Source organism: Carlito syrichta, unplaced genomic scaffold (assembly GCF_000164805.1).
Source record: "Carlito syrichta isolate Samal-C Ts95f unplaced genomic scaffold, Tarsius_syrichta-2.0.1 Scaffold290818, whole genome shotgun sequence".
NCBI classification, from domain to species: Eukaryota; Metazoa; Chordata; class Mammalia; order Primates; family Tarsiidae; genus Carlito; species Carlito syrichta.
In genome coordinates, this window is record NW_007234914.1 from 71,320 (window position 1) to 84,251 (window position 12,932).

Here is a 12,932-nt window from a genome sequence, read left to right on the forward strand (position 1 = left end):
AAAAAATTTTTTTTTGGTAGAGAGGTGGTTGCCCAGATGGGTCTCAAACTCCTGGGCTGAAGCAGTCCTCCTGCCTCAGCCTCCCAAAGTGCTGGGATTGCAGATGTGAACCACCACACACAGTCCCTGCTTCTCTCTTCTCTCTTCTAACATATATTTTTATATGTATGAATGTTTGAATTTTGCTGCCATCACCAATTTTACATTACTGCCTCTGCGTAATATCTCCGTCGTCTCTTTTTTGAGGTCTGTACAATCAAAGGCTTTCTATTTTGAGCTCTTTTCAAATTAGTTAGCAATAAATTCTTCCCTTTGTCTCTCTCTCAGATGTTATTCTGAAGTAATAGCCTTTAAGTATCACCTAATAGCTGTAGACATTCAACAAGGTAGGTTCTTCTTCCCATATACTATTCAATGTCTTCCACCAATTTTGATTTCACAGTTTATGAACTTTCCATGTTAAACTGTCTTCTGATCTTCATCATGCAGTCTAAGTTCTACATGTATTTTTATATTAGATGCTCACTATCATGTGTGCACCCTCAAACTTCGGGTAGTAAGAGGTGAACAATAATGAAAGTAGATTGTTTATACACATGTGAACATAATATAAGCATAAACATGAAGACTAATGTACGTCGGGATTCCCTTGACCAGAGGAGCGATCTACAAAAGTAGAAAGGGAGAAAGTCAGAATGAATCTTGTGGTGTTGAATTGTAATTAGAGGGATCAGTATGAACTCGGGGTTTTCCATACACATAGACATAGAAATAAATATAGGGGTGTTGTTGTGTGTGTGTGTGTGTGTGTGTGTGTGTGTGTGCTCCCTAACTCTGTCCATGGAGAGGACCAGGGAGCAGCAATACCAATATAACGTTAAGCACACCTCACATCCATCCCAGACTTTGGTTTTCAATATCAAGCTATGCTAAAGGTTACCAGAGCTTCTTGAAGAAATCAAGGCCAAAGTAGGAAAAAAGAAAAAAAACCAAAAAAAAACCCCCAAAATAAGCCTGAGACAGTTTATTATGACAGAGAGTAAGGATCTATTTAAAGAACAATGGGAATATATAAAGAAAACAACAGAGCAACATTACAGGGTCTCCTATTGGCCAAATCGGAGATAATTTGAGTATAAAATCAATAATGAAAGTAAGATATTATAATCTACTGAATAGAATAGGAAACCATGAGTTCATATTCACATAAATAGAAAACCAAATTGAAAGCTTGATGAATAATGAGATATTTATATCTGTGCAGCATTAAAAAATTATTATCCTTAGAGGAAAAAGTAGCAGTTTTACAGTGGAGAAGCCTAGTAGACATCACCTTCAACAAGCAACCAAAGTTAACATAAGGACGGATGGGAAAATTGAAACCGTGCACCGCTCAAAGAATACACTGAGAAGAACATAGCATCGCTTTGTTGATATCCGTGCTAGAGACACATGGCCTAAGGACAACCGGAAGCATCAGACAAATCCAAGTTGAAAGGCTTTCTGCAAAGTAAGTGACCTGCAATGTCTAAAGCTTTCATTTTTGTGAAAGACAGGAGAAGGCCAAGGTTCTTAAACGTGACAGTAACATGTCTATCCTATTTAATCAACGTTTTCATCATTATATGTATGCAGACCCATTCCAGTTGAATGCAGTGGTTTACTGAAATAATGTGTTGTGGGTCTTATTTTAGAATAAAACAGTCTTAGTCCTCTTAATTGGTCTGTGTTTCTGAAACATATGTCATTTGTGGAAATTCTGATTTTATTGAGAAAAAGTCTCAAAATGTATGCATGTTATAAGTGCTTTGAAGTCAGACTTTATGGAAATTTTTGAATTCTTCTTTTTCATGCAATTTTACCTATAAAGATGCAGTATTTAACCCCAGATGTTCACAAACAGATGTTTTCATTCTGTACATGTGGGAGATAGCCTTCCTGATCTGTAATGAACAAAAATATAAAATAACCCATGTATCCCTAGTAAAAGGTGTGAAGGTAGAAAACACAGTTAGCCATTTATGCCTGCACACCTTATCCAAAAACCAGATGCCAATAGCATTTAATGACATAAGAACTGGCAAGTTGTTTTGATTGTAGAAAAAATAATGTTACTTGCTATTTTGCAATTTAAAGACCCCAGGTTCTAGAATAATAGATTTGATTGCAATGTTATATACAGTTTCTTGCCTCTTGGCTCCCACAAATCCTAGAAGCCTTGGATTTCGAGATCCTCTCTACTTGAAAATTTCCTGTGGTTTGACATTGCTCATTCAGTTCCTCAACTTGCCCTCTGTCATATAACAACTTGTGGACAAAATGGCTATGAATGCAAATTGCCCAGGGAATACGCAATGAAACCATAGAGCCCAGCCCAGACGCTTCCCACTTGATCTTTCCTGTACTTGCTTCCCTGAATCCCAATACGTTTCACCTCACACATCTGCTACTTTTGGACTCGTTCCTGTTGACGTGGGCTCCCTACAGCAATCTCCCTCTGCACTGCTCTCACTTTGGTGGCCTGACACTTGCGCAAGTTGCAGTTTTTGGCTGGCAAGTGCCTGTGATCTATTATCCCTCAAGCTGATTCTATTCGTGAAGCTAGCCATTAGCCTCAACGGTCCTCTCTGCTCCAATTGCCTGGGTTCCTTCCTTGGGCATCCAAACCCTGCAGGCTATGACGGAACCCCTGTTGCATTCTTTCTCTGCCCATTCACTGAGCGATATTTTCAAGCCACACGTCAAGCTCAGCTTTAGTCAGTGGTTAAAAGCCTTCTTCCACTGTGATCAACAACTCTTTGTATTTGCAGAGCACGACATTTAAAAATATGCTTTCACATGCCTTTGTGAGGTGGGCATGCATCTTTCCTAAGGTAGTAGAAGCAAAATTCCGATAAGTTGAAAGATTTGTTCAAAGGAATGCAACTAGTATTGGACAGACTAAAGATCAGGGCCCTAATTTTTTGCTTCAAGACTTACACTTTCCACTAAGCTACAGCTGCCTAGGCTGCAATTTTGTTTTGCTCTTTTTGCTTTGTTTTGCTTATGTAGTAAGACTTCTGCAGCTTGGGAATTATGGATCAGAATAGGTGCTCTTTTCATATCGTCCTTCTCAGTGAAAACCTTCTTAGGTTATGGTTCCTACTACCAATCAATGTTTATTCCTCCACGATTCGGTTAAGTTGTCTTTATACCCAACAGCGACATTAGAAAACTTAAGCACAGCTCCTTTTTATTGGCTGGGGTTTTTGAAGAAACAGTATTAGGGTAGAATGGTGCGACTACAGTCTTTGGAATAACCAAGACCTCAGTTTGAATCCCATCTCTGGAAGAAACGTGCGATTTAATATCTTGCTGTTTAGTCTCACTTTCCTTATTTGTAAGTCTGGAATATTAGGACTGGGTACATAGTGCCTAGTGCATACTAGAGACACAACTATTGTTTCATAAAAGAATATGTAAATACTCTTGAACCGAGGAAGTGTGTCCATGTGTGTGCCCATGTGTGTGTTCACTGGGAAAAGGGGTCAACTGTGCTCAAGAACCTGGCACTTACCAGATGCTCTACAGCTCGCGGGGCAGGGCCTCGAGCAATCTTACGGCGTGAAGTAGGCACTCGGAGAATGGGGAACACAGAGAAGCCGAATGTTCTTTTCAGCTCTGGAGTCAGGAAGAAAAGTGAGCCACGTGTAAATTTCATTCTTTCATTTTATAAGTAAGGTTACTACTAATCCGGTAAGAGGCCCGTAAACGAGAAACTAAAGGGGTCCTGATCACAAAAATTTATAACGGTTGATCCTGACAACGACCATGAGAATAGGTAGAGGCCATCTCAAAGCTACCACTTTATCAGTGAGAGAGGAGCACTCTGGAGAGTTGGACAGTGAGAGCAAGTCTCACCTATGAGTGCAGAGGTTACCAGTCACGGTTACCAGTCTGGGTTCTTTGGCTGCAAGACGCCATGCTCTTTCTCCAGTCATCCATTTTTTTTAGGTCAAGAAACTTTTACCCTTGTCAGTAACTTTGACTGTTAACAATCTTTCTCTTTTTTCCTTAATAATAGTTGGCATGCATCCAGTTATCTGTTGTTTTGTCCCGATCTTCCTACTCATACAATACACGGGGTGATAACCAGGTCTAGGTAAAATAGCAAGGAAAAATACACTGCCTATTTTTCCCATGTGCCTGGAGCGGGCTTAGGGGGTTTGTAAATAATGACTGTTCTCTGAGGGCAGCAATTAGACTATATGCACGTTATTCTTGTTTTGATGAGTGCCTACTGATTTACCACTTCAGATTTCCTCACACTGTCCCAAAATACTAATAACCGATACCAGTAAAACAGGTGGCACTGCACATCAGAAATGCTGGCAAAGCTGACATCCTACTTAGTCTGACTAATTATAGCATACACTGACTTGGGAAGCAGGTGCCAGGAAGCAGCCACATTTGAATTTATACAGATCTAGTTGTTCGTGATCTCCCTTTCAATGTTGCCGTGAGTCTTGAACTGAAATCCACATCCTTGATGTCAAGAGAGAGAGATGCTTCTGTTTTTCTTTTCTTTTTTTTTTTAAATATTGTAGTGCTTTGCAAGCAAGTGAGAGTCTTCTAGAAAATTGAGCACAATTTTATTTAGGAGAAAAACCTGAGCAATCATGTTAAATGATTATGTGGCAGCATTGTAATTATATAAACATAATGAAGTGTTTGGTGTGTTGGCAGTGTTCAGAATGTTTGAGGTTTAATATTAATGATTTTAGTTTCAAGACTGCCAAAACTCCATTTTGTTATAGAACTCCATTTTGTTTGCCTAAACCCCTGTGTGACTGATGCAACATTTTTAAAGTTTGCGGGTAATCGAAACCCACAGCCCTGCACCCTCCCAGTGCTCTTCCTTATCTGAGTTGACCCCTGCCAACCCTTGCTAACCAAAAACCAGATGTTCTATCTCCGTAATTTCTCAGTTTGCCTGTAAAAAGCCTCTGAAAGTTTTACTCGGAGTCAAGAGATTTTGGTGGTGCATGCCCCCTCTTGACCACTGGCTATTATTAAATGACAGAATTGACCTTTTGCTGTGAGGGCGATCTATTCTCTCGCGACTCGGTTACAACAGTTTAGGGGGAAAAAAAGTAAAGTTTCTGGCTCCAAAATAAGCTAAATGAACTTGTGCCAATTGCCAAACCTTCATACGGTTGAATATTCTCATCCCACTTAAAATAATAACTGTGACACAAGACTGTGTCACGGATAAAAGCTGTAAATGTAAGTTAGAAAAACTTTGTAAAATAGGAAGCAAGTTTTGAAGAACCCATAGCATGTTATCTGTGTTATCTCATTTGTCCCTGGAAATCTTCTTATCCCCAGAAACTCTCTTACCATCCCATGCTGCAGATGGGAAAATCAAATCCAAGGCTTCACAGCAAGTTACCTCAAAGTAAGAAGAATATCGAGCATCTCTCGATCATGGGATCCATATGGTCAAATAAAGAAGACTTCTTTAATATGTCTTTGATGGGAATTTCCTGCCATTAGTCATTAGCTGAACGGTGAAACGATTCACCACACACCGTTTCTCTTTACTTCTTCAGAGAACTGAGGGCAGGGCAAGGTGAAATACTGCAACATAACCACACAAGTCATACGCAGGCCTCTTAAAATGATAGAAAAAGAATTATCAAAAAGATAAAGACACATATCTCAGAGTAGTTGTGACAATCATCGAACCATTTCCTCAATCTTTAAATGCTTTCTTCTGGAGCTAATTTTAAAAATTGAGAAAAAAGAAATCATTGCTTTGATGTTGACCTAGAGGAGGGAAAAAAATTAGATTTGAACACGAGATCAAAAAACTTGGTCTACCACGACCGAATAGACGATTTCAATGCCTTAGTGTTGTACTTTCAAACGGCCGAGTGGGTGATTACTCACACGATCTGATTTCCAGGAAGAGAGGCCATGAGAAGGGGACATTACACTCTTTTCTGCCCTGACCGCCAGGAGCTGGCCTGAGACTTTGGGTAAGTCCTTGATGCTCTCCTGTTGAATATAAACAGCTCAGAGATTATAAACATCAACAGGGAATCAAGGAAGAAATACTCCCCCAGTAATCACATCTGAACACAGACAAAATATGAATGTTGTCCAATCCACAGCATATCAAATATTCTCCTCTTGGCTCCTGTGAGTGACAACGACATCTTTAACGGTTACAATCCAGCTCCAGTCTAGCCCTCCCTCCTTCTGAAGATTTTCTTGAGACACTAAGTCATAAAATCACTCCTGCTTCCCGGGAGGCTCCAAACCAGAGGAAGTCCTGACTTCCTAGTCCCCACCCCAAATGACCAAGCACCAGCCAGACCCTGTAATAGGCTCTTTCCAGCAGCCTCTTGCTGAGACGCTCCATGGTTTCCATGATGTCTGTTTTCTCCTTCTAAAACAGAAAACCCAGCTGTGCCCTGGCCATGTTTGGTTGGGGACATCAACAGCAGGACAAGTCATAGGAAGTACATTTGACTTCTTACCCTAGGCTGGGGGTTGCATTAGTTTTCATGCAGTGATTCAATAAAGAATGCATTTATGTTTTATGTGCTTTCTCACGGCGTGTAATATTTTATGATAAAAAATTTTTAAAACCTGCATTGGATACAGGAATGTATTCTTGGTTCAGAATAAAATACTCCCTTTAGACAATTTGTTGAGCAAGATTATTCACAAGTATCAATAAATAAAGTACTTTTAAAAAACTCTCGGAGCACAAGTCTCTTGTTTAGACATTAACAGAGTGAGGGAGAAAAAAGAAGTTCAATAGACATGCCGTCTAAAATGTAGTGATAGTTTACAGCAATAAAAACATTCCTGTCTGTGTTTTCTCCGGTCAAATGCACTTGAACCAAGACTACCAAATTAATTAAAACTAGTGAGTAAAATTATGTGGGCATACATTTGTTTATATCAATGAGGGAGACCCTAAGAACTTTTCATGTTTGTTCTGCTTGGAGGAACAGCTGATGTCCCACCTTTTTCTGTTTTGCCTATCAATAACCAGGGGCTTACCCTAGCAAGGAATGGGTGGCAGCCTAGCTGTGCTTTGAGAGCTAAAATAGTTCACCCTAAAGGTTGCTTCGCCTTGTGATATGGGACTGGGCAGTGACCTCTGTGGCCCCTTCTGGCTGTGAACCCCACCAAACACACCCCTTGGCGTGGCATGGGAACAACCCTCAACTGCCAGAGTGCAGAACCCAAAAGGCAGCTGCTCCCAGCACTTTCCTCAGGGATCCGCCGGAGCACGGGAGCTGTTGAGAATTAGTGTTCCCTATAAGCAAACTGCCTTCCGAGATCCAAATAGATGTATGTTCCAGAAGGAACAGCAGTAGAACATTTGGAGTGAACATTGTGCTTGCTCTGAATTGAGAGAGCTTCGTAGTTGCCACAATAACCTAGGAGTTAGGACATTTGTGGACTTTTCACTTTGGAAATTGATGGGTGGACTGAGAATTAACCAAGGAGAAGGCATCCAACATCTGCCAGCTGTATTGCCGACCATCGTGAAGATGCTTCTCTGCTTCTGTCAGGCACAGATGGTCCTAGAGTAGTTTGAGAAGGCCCCATCACTGGATACAAGGCTGCAAGGCAAGCTGAACAGAAGCAGGACACATATGAATGTGCTGCAGAATGACAGCTAGTTCCAAATTGTATCTGCTAGATTGCTTACAATCATGCCACAAATACTTAGGTATTTCCTGTTGTGTGTAGGACAAAGAGAGTAGTAGGTGGACAGCTTCCCACCAAAGAGTTGTGCTTCCCTATTAAGATGCAAATATTTTGCTGAAAAGTTGCTGCCCCACGAGGGACTACAAATTTGCTCGCCCATCTGGCATTCGTGAACCCACGCAACTGAGCCCCAGACAGAGGAGTAGGGACAGAGTGATGCACGTGCATTCGGGACCAGCCCGCCATCACACCCCCACTGATCCTTCCTTCTGGCGTTGGCCCCCTCTGCCTGCTGGGTGTCAACAGAGCTGACTTCAGTGTGTTCTCGGAAGGCCCACATGAAAGGCAGAGTCTCCTTCAGGTTGGATCCCTGAAAGCCTGCTTGCCATGGAGTCTCCCTGCTGATCAGAAACACCCCCTTTGGACTTTTATGGGAGCGTTTGTTGTGTGAAAGTCCTGTAATTGTGGAGTTTTTCAGTTACTGCTACTGATGTTCCCTTCTTCACCGAGAGCGTAGAAGAAACTCCTCGCTGTCAGAGGGATGGCCATTGACTACCAGCTGGCTGGTGTCAAGATTAGAAGCAGAAGACGTAAGAAGATGAAGCGTGAAAGAGGAGGATCTGCATGGGCCAAGAGACTTGGCAATGTGGGCACAAGAACAAGTTCTTTCATTTGTTAGACATGTGCACAGCGCCGACTAAGAGCCAGGTGCTGTCTACGGGCTCTTGGCACAGGGAGGAGAAGCAACTTATCCAGTACCCTCCAGCTAGCAAGTCACATACTCAGGATTTGAATCCAGCCTGTCAGGCCCCAGATCTCCTGCTCTGGCTTTTACACACTGCTGTTTCCAAGAATTGGGCCCATTTGGTAAATTCTGGCAAGCAAATGAGGAATTATCTCTAAGGCGGTCAAAGATTGTCCTCAGGCTGAGATACATAACATTCAAAGAGGGAGATCAGAGATGAATTTTGCAATTCTCCAAACTCTGTAGATAGATAGCATTATGCCCACTGTACATATTAGGAAAGTAAGTCTAAGAATGGCTTACCTTAACCAAGATTTCACGAAGACCAACCCAGTGGAATCAGGTTGTGAACTCCCATCTCTCTGCTCCCAAATCCTTTCCTTTATACCTTCCCTACTGTCTTTGATATTTTGAAAAAAAGAAGCCGGGCTTGGTGGCTCAGCCTGTAATCCCGTGCCTTTGGGAGGCTGAGGTGAGTGGATTGCCTGAGCCCGCGGGTTCGAGACCCGCCTGGGCAGCGAGACCTCATCTCTACAATAAATCAAAAAAATCAGCCAGGCGTAGTAGCGCGTGCCTGTAATTCCGGCTACTTGGAAGGTTGAGGTGGAAGGATCGCCGGAGCCCAGCAGGCCGAGGCTGTGGTGGCAGGGAGCGGCCACTGCACTCCAGTCTGGGCGACTGAGTGAGACTCCAACTCAAAAAAAAAAAAAAGAAAAAAAGGAGATGACCATTACCTCATTTACTCAAATAGAGAATTAAAAAGAAACACAAACCAAAAGATACTTATTTTTCATTTTCAGATACTATTAAATGTAATCACCTCATTATCAGATACAATAATTTATTCAACATTTCTAGGTAATGTTATTTTCACTATGAATCACTGCTGTATATGAAATGCAACCAAGCCGGGCTCGGTGGTTCAGCCTGTAATCCCGTGCCTTTGGGAGGCTGAGGTGAGTGGATTGCCAGAGCCCGCGGGTTCAAGACCCGCCTGGGCAACTTGGCGAGATCTCATCTCTACAATAAATCAAAAAATCAGCTGGGCGTGGTAGCTTGCGCCTGTAATTCCGGCTACTCGGAAGGCTGAGGCGGGAGGATCGCCAGAGCCCAGTAGGTCGAGACTGCGATGGCCGGGAGCGGCCACTGCCCTCCAGTCTGGGCGACAGAGTGAGACTCCAATTCAAAAAAAAAAAAAAAAGAAATGCAACCAAAGGGCAAATTTCTATTCTAATACCTAGCAGGAAAACAAAACAAAACAAAAAAACACTGGCAGCTTGCTAGCCAGAAAGCTTTCAGAGGTGTTTTCACACGAGACTGCAGCAAACTATCGTGCTGTTTAGCTCAGAGGAAATGGAAACACCAACAAAACAGGCTTTTGTGGGTTTTAACTCGATTTTCTTTGGGTTAATAGAGATTTCTGGGCTAAAGAAGTTCTCTATGACCAAAGGACCCCAAAGTCTCTGTCATCTGTTTTTAACAACTTATCTTTTCTTCTTTCCCTTTAAAAAGCTTTCAGAGGATTAAAACTTTCAGGGGAGTTTTTCAGTGTTTCCGTTTGTCTCTTTAGCAGAGGCTGTGCTGTTTGATGCTCTGTTCATGGTGGTGACAATTAATGGCCATAAGAATGCTGAGAGGAACCAGGGAGAGACATCAGGCTGGGATCAATGGCCGAATGTTTAAGCAGGAACAAACTCAGTAGAAATAATTGTCAAATATGGGAGTCATCCAGAGGACAGAAAGTGGGTATAAACCACTGTCACACTATACAGATTTAAACACTGGGGTCAATAACCTTCATATGCTCATTCTGGTGTTAAATTCATTCACTGGAGATTTTACAACTGATCATCAGGTACACTTCACTGGGCCTGAAGCCTCAAATATTCTCCCAGCCGCCCGCTGCTGGTTCAGAATCCCAGGCAGCAACTCTTAACTAACAGCCAGGACTTCAGCCCTAAATTCCGCTCTGTCTTCCTGGTGACCAAGACAGAATTAATTCAACAATGGCAATGTGTCTTTTGTCTAAGACAAAGATTGTCCAGTGGCCTCACTCCTCAAACTAATGTGTCATGAAATGCTACTTAAAATGATCACACACAGGGGACACATCTCATCAGCAAGGGTACCTGCATAATGAGCCTTTGTATACCTAACCCTGAATTGTACCCCACGTCTTTAAAATAAAAAATTAAAAGTTAAAAATAAAATAAAATAAGCACAAACACACAAGTCCTTTTTCAGCTAAGTTTGGAGAAAGTAGGGCTTGAAGTGGAAGAAGAGGGAGGAAACCTGGTCCACCTGCTTACATGAATGCTTCAACTCATGCAAAAATAATGAAGAAAATTTCCACAGATCTTGGAAGGCCTATCATCTCCCTGAGTCACTACTAATCTGCTTTTCTGCATTCTTTAAAAAATTGCAACGTTTCTCAAACATTTGTGTTACTTCATCCCATTAGAGAGTGGCCAGTGACTCTCCCTTCACACCCACAGTCCCACATGTGTTTGGTTTTGATTTTATCTCCCATGGGCTGTTGACAGTCTTTGCTCGGCTGCCATCGTCTGTCATTAAACAATCCACAGACTGGTGAATGCTTTTCTGGAGACTTCCATTGTCATGCTTACTTTGCTTTCTCTCTTGCAGCAAAATTATAAAAGTTTTTTAGTGAGTCAGCTTATCCCCGGCCCAAACTTTCGTAACTTTTCCAGGTATTAGTTCCTTATCTGTAGTTTTTCAGGTTCGGGAATTATTTAAAGCATTGTCTTGGAGTGATGATTTAAATCGCGTTCGCAGGAGTTGAATAGTCAAGTATAATGAGGCTGGTGGATCAGGGAGCGTTTCCTTGAGCCTATGAGCTCGGCTTGTCCCATGATTGCTGTCTGAAATATGAACCCCAGGGAACATTGTTAAATGCATAAAGAAATTGAATTTCTGGTTAAACAGACACTTGAAAATAGGCATCACAATTGGCTCTCGTTGGTTCTGGCACATGATTTGAGCACTTATGGTCCAGCAGGAATGGTAAAAGCCCTAAGCAGCCATACAAATGGCCATCTCCAACCTCACCACAGTCCCCCGACAACCTTCAAGTTTCTCCCTGTACTGCTGCAGCTTCCAGGCTCTGCGGTCTTGCCTGGGACGGTGAGCCTGGGACGTGGAGCTCGGCCAGTCTTGCCCCTCCTCTGGCGCCAAGGCCCCAGGGCAAAAGGGGTGTGAGGCCTCAGAGTTTCTTCACTGCTCTGGAGGGTCAGCGACCAGGGTGGATGTGTCATCGGTCAAATACGTGTGCTGGCACATCTGTTTGTCCCAGGTTTGCTTTCCTGTGGGGCCCCCGGTCAGAATGCTCAGAGCTTTATACAGACACTTCTCAAACCCAAATGCTTTCTTTTACGAAACCCAGAGGCGGTTTGTCCTTTCTGGTGACATTTACACTCGCATACATAAAGGTTCTCAGGCCTTAAGGATGTATTGCTTTTGCCCATTTGGCAACGGGTTTAGCTGTTGCGTTTGCGTGGAGAAGACAGCGCCACGGCCGAGCACCGGTTTCCTTTCATCCTCGTGAGAAACGAGAAAGGGCTGCACCAGTGAATTATGAGAATTATTTTGGTTTTTAATGGAGACAAGGGTTAAATCTTTCATGCAAAGCCTTTTCTGTCAACCTCTTTCGTTTCTAGAAAAATGAGTGTGCAGTGGGCAGACTGTCTGCACTCATGGTGCGTTCCTTCACTTCTCACCGTCCCTTTGCCCCGTGGCTTTGCAGTTCTTCCCATTTAAAAGGCGGAGTGCTTTTCCCACCCTGCAGCTTGAGTTGGTCACAAGACTCACCTTTTCCATAAAACGCTAGCAGACTTGAAGAAAGCCGAAGCTTGAGGAAGCCCCTGTGCACTTCTGTTGCCTCCCCTGCTTCTCGGTGATCCTGGGAACATTTCTGGATTGACCTAATCAAGGGATGGGAGAGGCCAGTGCATGTGAGCACCACGTGGTGCAGAGCCAGCTGTTTCAGCCAAGACCAGAACAGACAGGTCTGCAGACAGCTGACCCCACCCAGGGAGTCCGCCCAGCAGGGCGACAGAACAGCCACCCAGTCTGAGACTGAGCACAGATGCCTGAGTGATCCGATCCCAAGCCGAACCGGAAAACAGAGTGCAATTTTAGATGATAATTGCCTGAAGCCACTGGGTTTGAAGCAGTCTGTTTCACAGCGTCACTGAAATAACAGCTAGCTGATACATGTAACTTAAGAAACTAAAACAGAGAGGGTCCGGATCAGACCAGCAGAGGACTGTCCTGGAGTCATTCATCATACCATGCCTTTCGACCGTAAGCTCCTCGGAGGTTTGTATGTCTTTCTACGGCATGTCCTTTTTTGAGAGAGGTGTACTTGTGTGTGCAGTCAATTCAGATACACTGTTCACAACCTCTTCTATTGTTTTGAGCCAGAGAGACTGCCCACCGATCCTAGAGCATTTCT